Source organism: Drosophila miranda (genome assembly GCF_003369915.1).
Source record: "Drosophila miranda strain MSH22 chromosome Y unlocalized genomic scaffold, D.miranda_PacBio2.1 Contig_Y3_pilon, whole genome shotgun sequence".
In the NCBI taxonomy this organism is placed as follows: Eukaryota; Metazoa; Arthropoda; class Insecta; order Diptera; family Drosophilidae; genus Drosophila; species Drosophila miranda.
In genome coordinates this window covers 251,940-265,598 of record NW_022881625.1, presented here as the reverse complement: position 1 = coordinate 265,598, position 13,659 = coordinate 251,940, and the positions used below count along the sequence as shown (strand labels likewise).

Here is a 13,659-nt window from a genome sequence, read left to right as displayed (position 1 = left end):
GGAGGAAAACCGTTAACCGGTATTAGGATGGTCACTGCTTTATGTCTTTAGCGTGGTATTTTCCGATAAGTCTACCTTGGGGATCTTCCAACTCGTAATAACTGTGACCAAGCCTACGTTTTATTCTAGCTTTTACAAAAGTAGGAGCTAGTTTTGCGCTGAAACCTTTAACGAAATTGCTCTGCTGAAAGTTGCGTCTGTAGACCTCCTGGCCAACTTTGAACGCCACTTCACAACTTCGAAGGTTGTACTGCTGTTCGTTTCGTTGGTGTTGTTTTTGTATTGTTCGTTGGGCTGTTTTTCGAATCACATCAAACGAATCTTCCCGACCAAAACTCACGGTACGATCTTCTAAAACCTGCAAATTTCGTAAGAGCTGATAGGTGTCTCCATTGGTGATCATGTGCTGTCCAAATGCAACCCGATAGGGGCTGTCGTTTAGGGCTGAATGCAGACTAGATCGTAAGGCACAACTAATAGAACTAAGCTGCTCATTCCAATTAGTTTTATCTGGCTTGATGTAAGCTTTAATGGCGGCAATAACGGATCTGTTAACGCGTTCCGATGCGTTGGCTTGAGGTGCGTACACAGCCGTATAAAAATGCTGCACATTGTACTTTTTCAACAGCGATTTGAAGTGATGGGACTTAAATTGTACTCCATTGTCGGACACAACCACTTCGGGTACCCCGAAGCAATGGAATAGGTCCTCTTCCATGAATCGAGTTATCGCCTCCGCTGTAAATTTCTTTACGGGTTTTAAAAACAGATATTTTGAAAGATGGTCCAAAACAACGAAGATACCGATATTTCCGGATTTGCTTCGTGGATACGAACCCAGGATATCCACAAACAACTTCTGAAACACTCGTTGAGTTTCCTTCACTGGAGCTAATGGGGGTCGTAACGAACGATTCGGGTACTTGGTGCACTTGCAGACCGAACAGCTGTTTATGAACGCTCTCACATCGGTTACTAAACTTGGCCAATAATAATAACGTCGAACTCTCTCCAACGTTTTATTAATGCCGCTATGAGCTGCTAGCGACTGTTCGTGACTCTGTTTTTGTACATCGGACACCAGCTCCGTTGGAACCCACAGCTTCCAACACAGGTCGTCAGCGATCTGATCAGCAGCCGCGTGTTCTGCTCGCCGATATATGAGATTATCGATCACCTTAATGTCTGGCATCTGTGTCTGGTTGTCTTTAATTTTTCGAATCAGTTCCAAATATTCTGCCGACTTGAAGCAATCAGACTGCAGGTCTACCAATCCATCGCAGCTGAATGCCGATAGATCTTCGGTGTGCACCCGCGACAGAGCATCTGGGACAACATTTTGGCTACCTTTGCGGTGGAAAATTTTGAAGTTGAACCCCTGCAATTTGAGAGCCCATCTTGCCAATCTAGAACTTAGGTCCGATTGTGACATTAGCCACTTCAATGATGCATGGTCGGTATGGATGGAGAACTCGTGTCCTTCCACATAAGCTCGAAACTTCTTCACACACATTATGGCTGCCAAACACTCTTTCTCCGTGACTGAATAGTTTCGCTGACACTGATTCAGCTTGCGAGACATGAATGCGATTGGGATGTCATTACCATCGCTATCCGGTTGCATTAACACGCCGCCAACTCCGGTGTGGCTGGCATCGCAATGAATGGCAAATGGAATGGTAAAGTCGGGGCTATGTAGGACTGGTGCCTCGCACATTTGGTCTTTTAAACTTTCAAACGCCCTTTGCGCTTCGTTGGTCCATACAAACGATCGACGTTGCTTTAGTGTTTCTGATATTGGGGCAGCAATTCCGGCATAGTTTTTAATAAATTTATGGTACCATCCAGTGGTTCCCAAAAATCGTCGCACTTGCTTCACCGATCGTGGCACTGGAAACTCCCGAATAGCAGCAACTTTTTCGGGATCCGTTTGTATCATCCCATACCCTATCACGTGGCCCAGGTATTTCACTTCCTTCAGGCAAAATTTGCTCTTCTCTACGTTTATCGTCAGTCCAGCTTGAGACAGTCGGTCGGCCAGCGCTTTCAACACGGACATGTGCTTCTCGAAGGACTCCGAAATCACCAATAAGTCGTCGAGATAAATGAAAATCTCATTTCGCAAAGATGGTGGGATAACTTTATCCATCAGTTTGGACATGGTCTGTGGGGCATTGCATAAAGCAAACGGCATCACCGTGAATTGATATAGCGGCCTCCCAGGCACAGCAAAAGCCGTCTTCTCCCGAGCCCTTGGAGTAAGCGGAATCTGCCAGTAAGCATCTTTAAGATCGATGCTTGAAATGAACTGCGCTTTTGGAAGTCTACTTAAAATGCCATCAATGAGGGGCATAGGGTAAGCATTTTTGACTGTTACTCCGTTAACTTTCCGGCTATCAAGGCAAAGGCGAACCTTACCTGGCTTACGCACAATTCCTACCGGGGAAGACCACGGGCTATCTGATTCTTCAACCACCCCAAGGCCTAACATTCGGTCCAACTCTTCGTATATACATTTTTCGACTGCAGGCGACACTGCGTAGTGGCGTTGTTTTATGGGCCGAGTCTCGTAAATTTCTATGTCATGTGTAAGCCAGTTTGTCTTTCCTAATCCTTTTTCGGCAAACGAAGGGAACATCTGTACTATCGCTACTAGTTCCTTCTGCTGTAATTCCGACAAAGGTATTTGCATCGGGTTGTCAAAGTTTATAGCCGCCAAACTGTTGTTATTCGCTTTGCTCATTAAGAAGAACGGCAGTAGATTAAAGCTTCTCCAAAAATCTATTCCTAGATATAACTCCTGCGATAACGATGGTACAAGATAAAGGCATATTCGTTTGGAATTTCCACGAAAGCAAATGAGTGTGGAGATCCTACCTAGAATAACTTGCTTTTTCCCATCTGCGGTTCGCACGGCTGACTTCATCGGCTTGACCTCAGGGTTTGTTCGAGATAACTCTTCTGCAAATTTACCCCCAAGGCAGCTGATTGAGGCGCCTGTGTCCATTAATCCACTTATCGTCTTGCCAAACAGAGTGACATTGGCGTAGGGTCGTAGGTCAGTGATATTACTAATAACAGAGGCTAATAATGCTCTGCGCGCATTTTTACTCTGCGTGCGGAACAGCTTCCTACGCTTACGGTCTCGAGTTTTGCTAGGCGCAGGGGTCGTTTCCTGATCGTCGTCCTGTACTGGTATCATAGTGGTCGTTATCATGTCAGGAGGTAGGGGGAGTGAGCTTGACGTAGCCCCGGTTACTCCGTATTCGTTGCCTTCGACACTAACTTGCGTGCACTCGATATCGGTGCACGAGCCAACTCGTTTTTTGACGAGCTACATTTTCGGCACGATGGTTTATATGTGTCCCGCTTACCACATCCATAACAGAATACTTTACGCTCTGCTTCGCACTCTTGATATCGGTGGCCTTGTTTATTGCAATTCCAGCAAGAAAGCGTCATCGCGTCGATATCAAAAGCGTCAGCTTCTTCCGAATCGCCTTCTGCCAGACCTTCTGTCTGGATGGACATTTCGTTCACCTGATTGCGAGGAACAAATCGTCGAGTAGCCGGGATTGGCTTAGCAGTATTTTCCATGAACCTTTCACGCTTGCGGACCACTTGTCGCAACTGCACAATGTTCGGTATGGGCACATATAAAATCTCATGTTGTATCTCATTGAGCAGATTTGCTCGCAACACCTCTAACAAGGACTGCTCGGTCATCGGCTGCACGAGCTTGTCTGCAAGCGCCACTATGGCCTCATAAAAACTGTCAAACGGTTCGTTGACTTTCTGCTTCCTCTGGGTGATCGCGGTTCTGATTTCTAAATCTGTTCTGCCGTCCGAAAACTGCGATCTCAGAGCAATACAGAGATCAATCCAGCGCACTCTTGGTACGCTTTTATGATACCTCCAGTACCATTCACCCGCGCTTCCTTCGAACAGGTTGCTCGCGTAGCGAGATAACAATTCAAAATTGCTATCTAATGTCTGGCTGGTCAGAGCTTCGACGCGATACAAAAAATCATATATTGACATAGAGGAGCGCCCTGAGAATCTCAACTTCCAGTTCGCGATTATCTGGCTAATCCGATCCGCGCGCAACTGCTGTGATTGCTGCGACTCGGGTGGGGCTGACAAGTTAGTCGGTCGCTCGGACGCTGAGTTTGGCAATGCTGCGTTTTCCCTGGCGGATAACCTAAAGAGGTGCTCAAAGGGTTGATTTGACCTAACGGGAGAGGACTGCCTATGGGCTGGGTGTACCCTTTCCGTTGGAACTGGAGCTGCATTCTGGAGCGACAATCTTTGAAACCCCGCTTCAATCGCGTTAGCTAGCATTTGAGTGTGCTGTGCTAGTGCGGCTGTCACTGCGTCCGCAATGGTCTGTTGCAAGCTACCATCCGTGGCTGGCAGACCCGTTCGAGCTGCTGAAGCTGACACCACTGCTGCCGCAGAATTTGGCGGTTGGCCTCTAGGACGATCTGGAGCGGCCATTGGACCGGACACACTAGGCCCTTCGGGTTGGCTAACACTTCGGACCCCACTCTGCATATTGGCAGCGGATAATTGGTTTTGCTGTGATTTAAGTGTTTTCGAACGGGATCTGGTCACTGCAACTGCCCCTGGTTGGTTGCCTGAGGCTTGAGCTGCTTCTAGTTCTTCTGCCAAATTAAGGGTCGAATTGCTCAGCGCAGTTCTGCACACTGGACAGACTTTCTTATTTCCTGAACGTGCACTAAAGCAGGTGTGATGGAAATAATGGTTACAGCTGGTAGCTAATAGTTGGCCTGGGTATTCGACTTCTTGCGTGCATACACAGCAAAAGGTTTCGCTCTCTTTTGGCTGAATCCTATAATCCGGGCTTCGGTCTACCGGCATTGTAAAGTTATCCTATATATTAACTAGCTTTAAGCACGTTCCTATAAATCTAGTTCAGACAAATATTAACAAAAAAAGAAACAATAATAACGGGGAAAGCAAAAAAAACGATCTTTGATAGAGAGATTTTGGGGGAAACCATGCAACCCTTTCCCTCCGAAAGGTTGCCAATAACTCTGCGTGGTAGAGCGAAAAAGGGGGAAATAAAGAAAAGGTATCTTCGGCAATAGTGACCCAAGTAGTAGCTCTAGGCCACTTCCTGTCTGCGGCGAACGCCTAAACATAGGGACGGAAGACGTTCTTGCCCGCGTGCCCCTACCAGGATCACGACGGTGTTCGTCAGCCGCCCATCGAGGAAACATTACCGAAGCGGTTACGGGGAGTTTGTAATAGTCTCTGCGTGCTACGACCTATACCTTTTCCGCAGCCATTATCGGTCCGGGCCGGAAGCGTAGCACGAAGAAACGCACCAGCACCAGGGGTACCACGTTCGGCCGGCGATAACCTGCTGTATAAATCGGCGCACGAATAGACCAATCACTAGAAAGTAGAGAGAGAAACAAAAGACGGAGGCACCCTAATAACCCCAATTCGAGTTGAGCGGCAACAAAAAATAATTTTGATTCTTCTAGCTGACTCCGGCGACAACTGAACCAAAGCTACCCAAGGTACCTGTCAATTTCCAAGGGATACGGGCAAATGTATTCACTAATATGCTTCTGTATAGCGGCAGGTCGTAGATTTACTCCACTAATAACCCTGTGTCCAGCCAACTTCCACATACCAGTGAATCCATCTAGATTTCACTGCTATGGCATATACTGCTCGGCAATAAAGCTATGGTGAAGCTATTATCGATTCCAGAGCAGCTTACCATCGAGCAAGGGTTATGGATCATACTCCGATGCGGGCTAAACGTTATCGGAAACTAATAAGCATCCACCATCATAGGCTCCACTCCCAGGACAAAAGGAAGGCTTTAAGGAAGGGGGGTGGGAAACAGGGAACAAAAGTCTTAGGCCAGTGCATGACTATGCACTGCTCGCAGGTGTTATGGACTTTCTCAACAATTTTTCTGCTTCGGGGTCAAGTTTGGCTGGGGTCACACACAACCATATAAGTTAATGTAACTCCGCTTTGTAACGTTTACAATTACGTCAACCCTGACCTTCAAGCCTTTCGGCCCCACGTTGGGCGCCAAATAAAATAATTATTACTGTAACGAGTAACGAAGAGAATCTTCGCACGATGAAGCTGGTGGTCGGCTAACTGAGAAGGAGTACGCGCTCGCTTCCACGGCTGATCTCTGGTCGGAAATGGGGATGGGTTCTTTGGGGTAACCCTCCAGTTAGGTTGCTTCGCTCCTGCTGGTATTATTTTATTAAAATTCGCGTACTCTTTTTGGTAATGGGAGGGGGACAGACAAGGAAAGGATCGTTAGGGGTACGGAAAGTATAGTGGGGCAAAGATAGTGCAGAGAAGGAGTAGGGATCTACCACCGCGGCGGACATCTCTGTTTTGCTGGCACGGAGTCGTGCCACGCCCACCCTACCATGATCCTGAAAGAGCCAAGAATAATATCAGGATCCCTGGAGTGTCCGGTATTGGTCATCCTATTTCGCTCACGAGCGGCATGGTTCCCCCAAATGCGGTAACGTCTAGCACATATTCATCTTAACAATCATTTTATTAGAAACTATATTCAGATACTATATTCATGTTACAAGAAAAAAGAAACACTAACCGAGAACTCCAAGACAAGGCTAAATGGACAAAAGGAGGAACGAAAAGCGTCACAAGAGATAAAGCTATTATTACTAGGAATATTTAGATAAATAAATACGATAAGTGTAAATAGTTATAAGTGCATATATGATATTTTATAGTGCGATATAAACTAATGATTTTTTCTTAGATAGAAAGATAATACTATAGCGCAATATAGGTACACATGTCCCAGCACATCGGCTTCAGGGAGTAGTTGGACATACTATTCGTTCTACCAAGCGTATTGTAAAGGCAGAAGGCCAATCAGCTGTGACTACTTTAAAAGTGTGAGGTCAACGACCGACAAACAGCTCTAGCAAAAAAGAACGAAGCTTTTGCCACGCTCGCGGAATTTTGGGAGGCAATAAAATGTAATGTTGTTGGTATATTATAAAGCTCACTCAGTTTTTCTTTGTGTTCCCGCGGCGAAAGATCTTTCGTAGCTGGGCGTGTGGCTGTGTGTGGGTGCATTAAACTTTTACCTGCAAACCAAAAACAAAATCGTACAGCGCGTGCTGCACGGCATAAGCTCGCGGAGGGGACCCGGCCGAGCGGACGCTTTTAAGCTCAAACTTTTAAGCTTTTATCAAATGCATTTTCAAACTTTCCATGTGTTGGTGGGTTTTAATACCCGATACTCAAAATGAGTATTGGGGTATATTAGATTTGTGGTAAAAGTGGATGTGTGTTACGTCCAGAAGGAATCGTTTCCGACCCCATAAAGTATATATATTCTTGATCAGCATCAATAGCCGAGTCGATTGAGCCCTGTCTGTCTGTCCGTCTGTCCGTCCGTCCGTCCGTCCGTCCGTCCGTCCGTCCGTCCGTCCGTCCGTCCGTCCCCTTCAGCGCCTAGTGCTCAAAGACTATAAGAGCTAGAGCAACGATGTTTTGGATCCAGACGTCTGTGGTATGTCACTGCTACAAAAATATTTCAAAACTTTGCCCCGCCCACTTCCGACCCCACAAAGAACGAAAATCTGTGGCATCCACATTTTTAAAGATACGATAAAACCAAAAACGCAGAATCGTAGACGATGACTATATGCTTTAGAGTGTAAAATCTCAACCAGATCGTATAATTATTATAGCCAGAATCAAGAAAACAATTTCATTCTTTCTCGATATGTCTCTCTCTAACACACAGGTTTCATGGTCGGCTTTGCCAATTGCAAAATATGAGTTCAAGGATCTCAGAACCTATAAGATCCAGAGCAACCAAATTTGGTATCCACACTCCTGTGATATCGGACCTTGACCGTTTCGTGTCCAAATTTCGCCACACGAATCCACAAATCTCAGACACTGTTAAGGCTAGAGTAACCAAATTTGGTATCCGCACTTCTGTTAGATCTCACTATAAAACGTATATCTCAGACTTTCGCCCAACCCCCTTTCGCCCCCACAAAGGACGAAAATCTGTTGCATCCACAATATTGCACATTCGAGAAAACTAAAAACGCAGAATCATAGATAATGACTATATCTATCAGATTGCTGAATCTGGATCAGATCGGATCATTTTTGTAGCCAAAAGCAAGAAATCAATTTGCAGTGGCCACGCAGCGCCCGACGTCACGCTCAGACTGATTTTCTGTCTCTCTCGCACGCACTCTTTGTCGTGTGGTTCAATATTAGCGGCGTCTGCCGCAGGAGAGCCATACTGACTTAGTATCGGGTATAACTGTAGAGTTGCGGTGTACGCAGCAACTCACAACGTTCCCCCTCGTTTTTTCTGTTACAATTAACACTAAGTATATCCAACTACACAAAAACAGACATATCAACGGACTGCAAGGTTCAAGGGAATGCGAGTCACGGTGGGATCTTACTGGCCTCAGTGGCTTTCAGTGGACGGTGTACACATATGTATGTGAGCACATCTCTTACAGTTTTCATTCAGCCTACATAATGACACTAACGTGCACATAAGACAAACGCTGGCCTCCACTGCACTTGAAATAAACGTTTGGAACAGCTACGCCGAATCACGAGAAGAACAAGAGAGGCGATACCACTAGGGGTCGCCGGGAGGTTATGTACACACGTGGTGCACTATTTTTTCCCGCCCGGTAGGAACATTTAAGCGGCTTAAATGACTGCAAGCACCGGTTTCCGTTTCTTGGCCCGGTTTTGAATGCGAAACGATTACGCCATTTCGCCGCACTAAGCCCGTTCAGGCGGCTGTCTTCGTCTCGCGCAGCCAAAGTTCACTGCCCGCGACTTGGTGGATCAGCTGGTTCGTAGTGCGGGGGCTTAAAGCTCGGGCTCCAGCTTTTGGATAATTCCCAAACTAAGTGCCGATTCTAATGTGGAATTTGAAAATACTGATCAGGCTACTTTTTCTAACAGTTACTCCATGCACATATTTACCCGGTTGGAACTGGCACTGCGAAAATAGGGGGATGGGGTTGAGGTGCTAATTCCTTCTTTCTCCAGGTGTTTTTTTTTTTTTTTTTGTGTTGGGGCTGCTCACCTCCAAGCGGAAACTACAGAAAAAGTCGGAAAATCTAACTTCGAGGCTCCTAGCACTGTCGAAGGCCGGTACTCACGTTTTCGATTAGAGCCCAATCTGCTTTCTTGGGTTCTTTTTTCCCGATCGAGTGCACTTTGGTTTCACACCACGGTTATTTACGGCGGTTTAATTTTATTTTTATTATTTTTTTTTCTCACCGCGCAACTGTACGGCCACGAGGAGAAAGAAAGATTTGGGCGGATCTACTGACCAACAAAAATTTTGTTCTCCGGATCTGCCTTTGCACGATCCTTCGCCATTCACCTTGAATGGTTATGGACATGGTGGGGAGATTTTTTGTTCGTTTTTAAGCATATTCTTAATGTCAACCCTAGATGGCGCTAGCCCTCACACGACCAGGAACATTTAACATGTAACACCACAACAAGAAATTAAGCCAACCTAACTATACACTAACTATGGGGACTAAACTTAATAATTAATAAGTATCTCGGTGAGGTGTGATATATACTTGTATAAATAATATAACATATATAAATATATTTATATATATATTATATACATAAATATATAAATTGTACAAATACCATCGGGCATACTTTCAGGCGAAGAACACAATTATGCTTTCCTATCCGCCCGACAAGCGACCACTACACCTCTGGACTTCTGTTGGAATTGACGGTAGTGCTTCTGACGAGGTCTCCAAATTTCGCCCATTATGCCTCAAGAGAGTTGCAGGAGTGGCGAGGCAGCTGCTGGAGGGGCAGCTCTGTCAGTTTAATAGCAGGTGAGTATGTTTAATTGTCATTTGCAGATTGTTGTTAAATGTGTTTAATTTTGTCTATTTTTTAGGTTTTATTGCCATTAAACTTCTGCTATTTGGCGCAATCAGTAGACGCCGTATAATCCGTCGCTTTCAAAGTCGCCACTGGATTGTCCATTTAGGAACCTACGTAGGTCATCGTAAGGCTCTTCGTCGGTCCATTGGCTGTCGTCGTCCATGTCCATATCCGGCTCACTGTCCGATATGGCTACTGCTGCTGCTGTATTGGCGGCTGGTTGTGGTGGCGGCGGGTGTGTAGGTGGTGTTGTCTGTAGTGGCGGCATGGCTGCCAAGCCCCCGCCTCTAGCCTCTGTCAGGTTTGCGATCAGCGTGGCCATTGCTGCCAACCTTTCCTCCAGCATTTTGAGTTTAATGGCGCTCTCTTTTAGGTGTTTGGCACAGCTGCCATCGCACTGAGCTGCTGGCCGCTGCTGCTGCTGGTGTTGGCGTGGCGTCGGGGCATCATTCGCGATCGGTTGCATCGGCTGGACCCTCTGGTGTTGGCGCCCCCTGGTCGATGGCTGGGGATGATGGTCGCCATACCGATGCTGTTGCCGATGCTGCCGACCCGGTTGGTGTTGGCGTTGCTGCTGCGGGTTATGGAGTGGCTGTGGATGTGGCTGCTGCTGGCGGCGTTGGATTGGCTGTTGTCGGTGTTGTGTTGGCTGCTGCTGCTGCCGTCGATGCTCCTCCTCCCTGGCGAGCCTGTGGGCCAGGAGCCGCTGCCTGGCTGTCTTGTAGGCGCTGCAGCCCTTGTAGGCGCTGATGTGGGCGCCCTGGCAGTTGGCGCACTTGTGAGCAACGTTCCTTGGCTTGCTGCACTCCGTCGTCAGATGTCCACCCGCGCATTTCATGCAGACAGCAGCTCGTCTACAGTATGCGCGGGTGTGGCCAAACACCTGGCATCGATGGCACTGGGCAGGGTCACGGGAGACTCCAAGTCTCTCAACCGTGATGGGCCTCCCACCCAGGCGTCGCAGCTTCAACACCCCGCATTGGCCACGGTCCGGTTTGGGGGCGATATCAGCCTCGAAGAGGTTGAATTGGCGGCTGCGATCAAATCGATCGGTGATCACCCTTACAAACCGAACCGTGAACCCCTCATTCAGCATGCTGCTGCGAATCCAATCCGGCGGCGTGGAGTGGGAGAGTCCTCGGATGAGGATCCTCAAGCCACGTTCCTGGCTGGGCTGATGCCCGAATTCGCCGTGCCGGATGTCATCGTCGGTGGTAGTGGCAGGGGTGTTTGTGATGGTGATGGCGGTGGTGGTGTTGGTGTTTGTATTGGCGGGTGTATTTGTATTTGTATTGGCGTCATTATTATCTCTATTGTTAATTGTGGTATTATCTGTGTGAATGGCTGGTGATTGTCTATGTATTGGCTGTTGTCGATGTTGGTGATGGCTGTGGGTCTGGCTATTGGCAATTATAGTAGTGGCAGGGGCAGGGGCAGGGGCAGGGGCATGTGTTGGCTGCGTTGATTGCGGCAGAGTGGCAGGATCGGCAACTGTGTTGGTGTTGGCTGCATGTGCCGTCCGTTTCTGCTGCTTCTGCTGTTGCTCCCTCAACTCGTGCTGCCTCAGCTGCTCCTGGACAATAGCCTCTAGTTCCTCCATTGTCTGCCTTTTTTTCTTCGGCTTCCCAATTGGCGGCCGCTGCTGCCGCTGCTGGTGATGGCGGCCCCGTCGTCTGGCCTGCTTCCTCTCACCCTCATCCTCATCTTCGCTCCCACTGTCGATGAGGGCGCGGCGTCGTTTTGGTGTTGGTGGGATTGACGGCATTTGTGCAGGCTCAGCATTGGCCCGGATCGACCCGCTGCTCGAGCTCGAACCAGGTTCAACTCGCAACAGGTTCGATCCGGTCGTGTGTGTGTGTGTGGCTGCCCGTTGGCCGCTTTGGCGCTCCGCTCTTGCGCGTCGGCTTGCCGGCTCTCCTCCGTCTTCTCCCTCTCCCGTTAAGTGAAAAGTGGCGTCTTTTCGGCCTTTCCCTTTGTGTTTGGCGGGATTTTGTGATTTGGCAGGGTTGCGGGATTTGCAGTTGGTATTGGCGCTGCTGTTGCTGCTGATGTGATGGGGCTCGAGGGGGGAGTGGCTGTGGCCGTGGATATATCGGCCATGGCAATGGCTGGGTACTCACTCGCTGGGTGGCTGTGGCGTCGGCGCTCTGCATTGGCTGGGGCGTTGGTATTGGCGCCTGCGCCGAGGGCTCTGCTGCTGCGGCTGCTATTGGCGGTGTTGGTGTTGGTGTTGTTGGCTGCTGCTGCTGCTGCTAGGGCGCCTCTGCGGGCCGCTCTGCCGCCGTCGCTGTGGCGTCTGTTCGACCCTCGTCTGGCCTCGAGTGGCTCTGGTCCGGCCACCCAGGATGCGTTGTCAGTAGTATTGGCCTGGCCTCCTCGGCCACGTTCATCGTCGGTTTGTAGTTGCGTTTTGAATGGCTGCTGGTCCGGCCACCCAGATGAGGAGGTGTTTGTTTTGGCTTTGATTTTAATTCGTGTTTATTTGCAGGTACTGTCGGCGTTTGGATGTTATTTGTGGCGACCCTTGTCTGGTTTGTGTTGGCGTAAAACAGCAGGTGAGTATTTTGTGTTTTGGCAGTCTGTTTCTCCCTCCTGTTTCTTCTTCCTTTTGCAGGATTTGTTGGCGTCCGGCGGCTCAACACCAGGCCATCCCGCCCTCACATAATTGGCATGAGAGACGGGTGTAACCCAGTGGAGCAGCAACAGGCGCCAGCATCTGCGTCGTCGTTGGAATTGGCAGCTGTTGGTTCGGAGTGGCGTGACGTCACGGCCATGGTCAGGCGGCAGCGTCATCAGAAGAGGCCTCCTTTTCCGCCCCTTTGGCAGAAAATTTATGATGTTGATGGCGAGGCAGCTTCTTGTTGGTCAGCTCTGTCTGGTGATTGGCAGGTGAGAGTGAATTTCTTGTGTTTTGGCAGTTTTTCGTGTTGGCGTGAATTGACTGTTTTTCTTTGTGTTTTAGTGGCTGGCCTCTGGACTTTTGTTGGATTGGCGGTAGTGCTGCTGATGAGGCCTCCAAATTTCGCCCATTATGCCTCGAGAGAATTGCAGGAGTGGCGAGGCAGCTGCTGGAGGGGCAGCTCTGTCAGTTTAATAGCAGGTGAGTATGTTTAATGGTCATTTGCAGGTTGTTGTTAATTGTGTTTAATTATTGTCTATTTTAAGGTGGCATTGGCATTAAACTTCTGCTATTTGTCGCAATCAGTAGACGCCGTATAATCCGTCGCTTTCGAAGTCGTCACTGGATTGTCCATTTAGGAACCTACGTAGGTCCTCATAAGGCCCTTCATCGGTCCATTGGCTGTCGTCGTCCATGTCCATATCCGGCTCACCGTCCGATATGGCTACTGCTGCTGCTGTATTGGCGGCTATTGGAACTGCTGCTGCTGTTGCTGCAGCCAATTTGGTGAGTTGCTCTGCCATCTGTTCGATCCTCCTTTCCAACTCTGTTATACGCTGTACGTATAATTGCAGGTTTTGAGCGCAGCTGCCATCGCACTGGGCGTCTGGCCGCTGCTGCTGCTGGTGTTGGCGTGGCGTCGGAGCATCATTCGCGATCGGCTGCATCGGCTGGACCCTCTGGTGTTGGCGCCCCCTGGTCGATGGCTGGGGATGTTGGTCGCCATACCGATGCTGCTGCCGATGCTGCCGATCCGGTTGGTGTTGGCGTTGCTGCTGCGGATTATGGAGTGGCTG

At 48.6% G+C, this 13,659-nt stretch overlaps 1 long non-coding RNA gene across 1 annotated transcript; it reads left to right on the top strand.

The window, feature by feature from the left end:
- The first annotated feature begins 12,811 nt into the window (after positions 1–12,811).
- LOC117194336 lies at positions 12,812–13,238 on the top strand. Its single transcript, XR_004474800.1, has 3 exons — positions 12,812–12,852; positions 12,926–13,063; positions 13,129–13,238. It is a non-coding gene; the product is annotated as an uncharacterized LOC117194336 (long non-coding RNA).
- Positions 13,239–13,659: the final 421 nt, after the last annotated feature.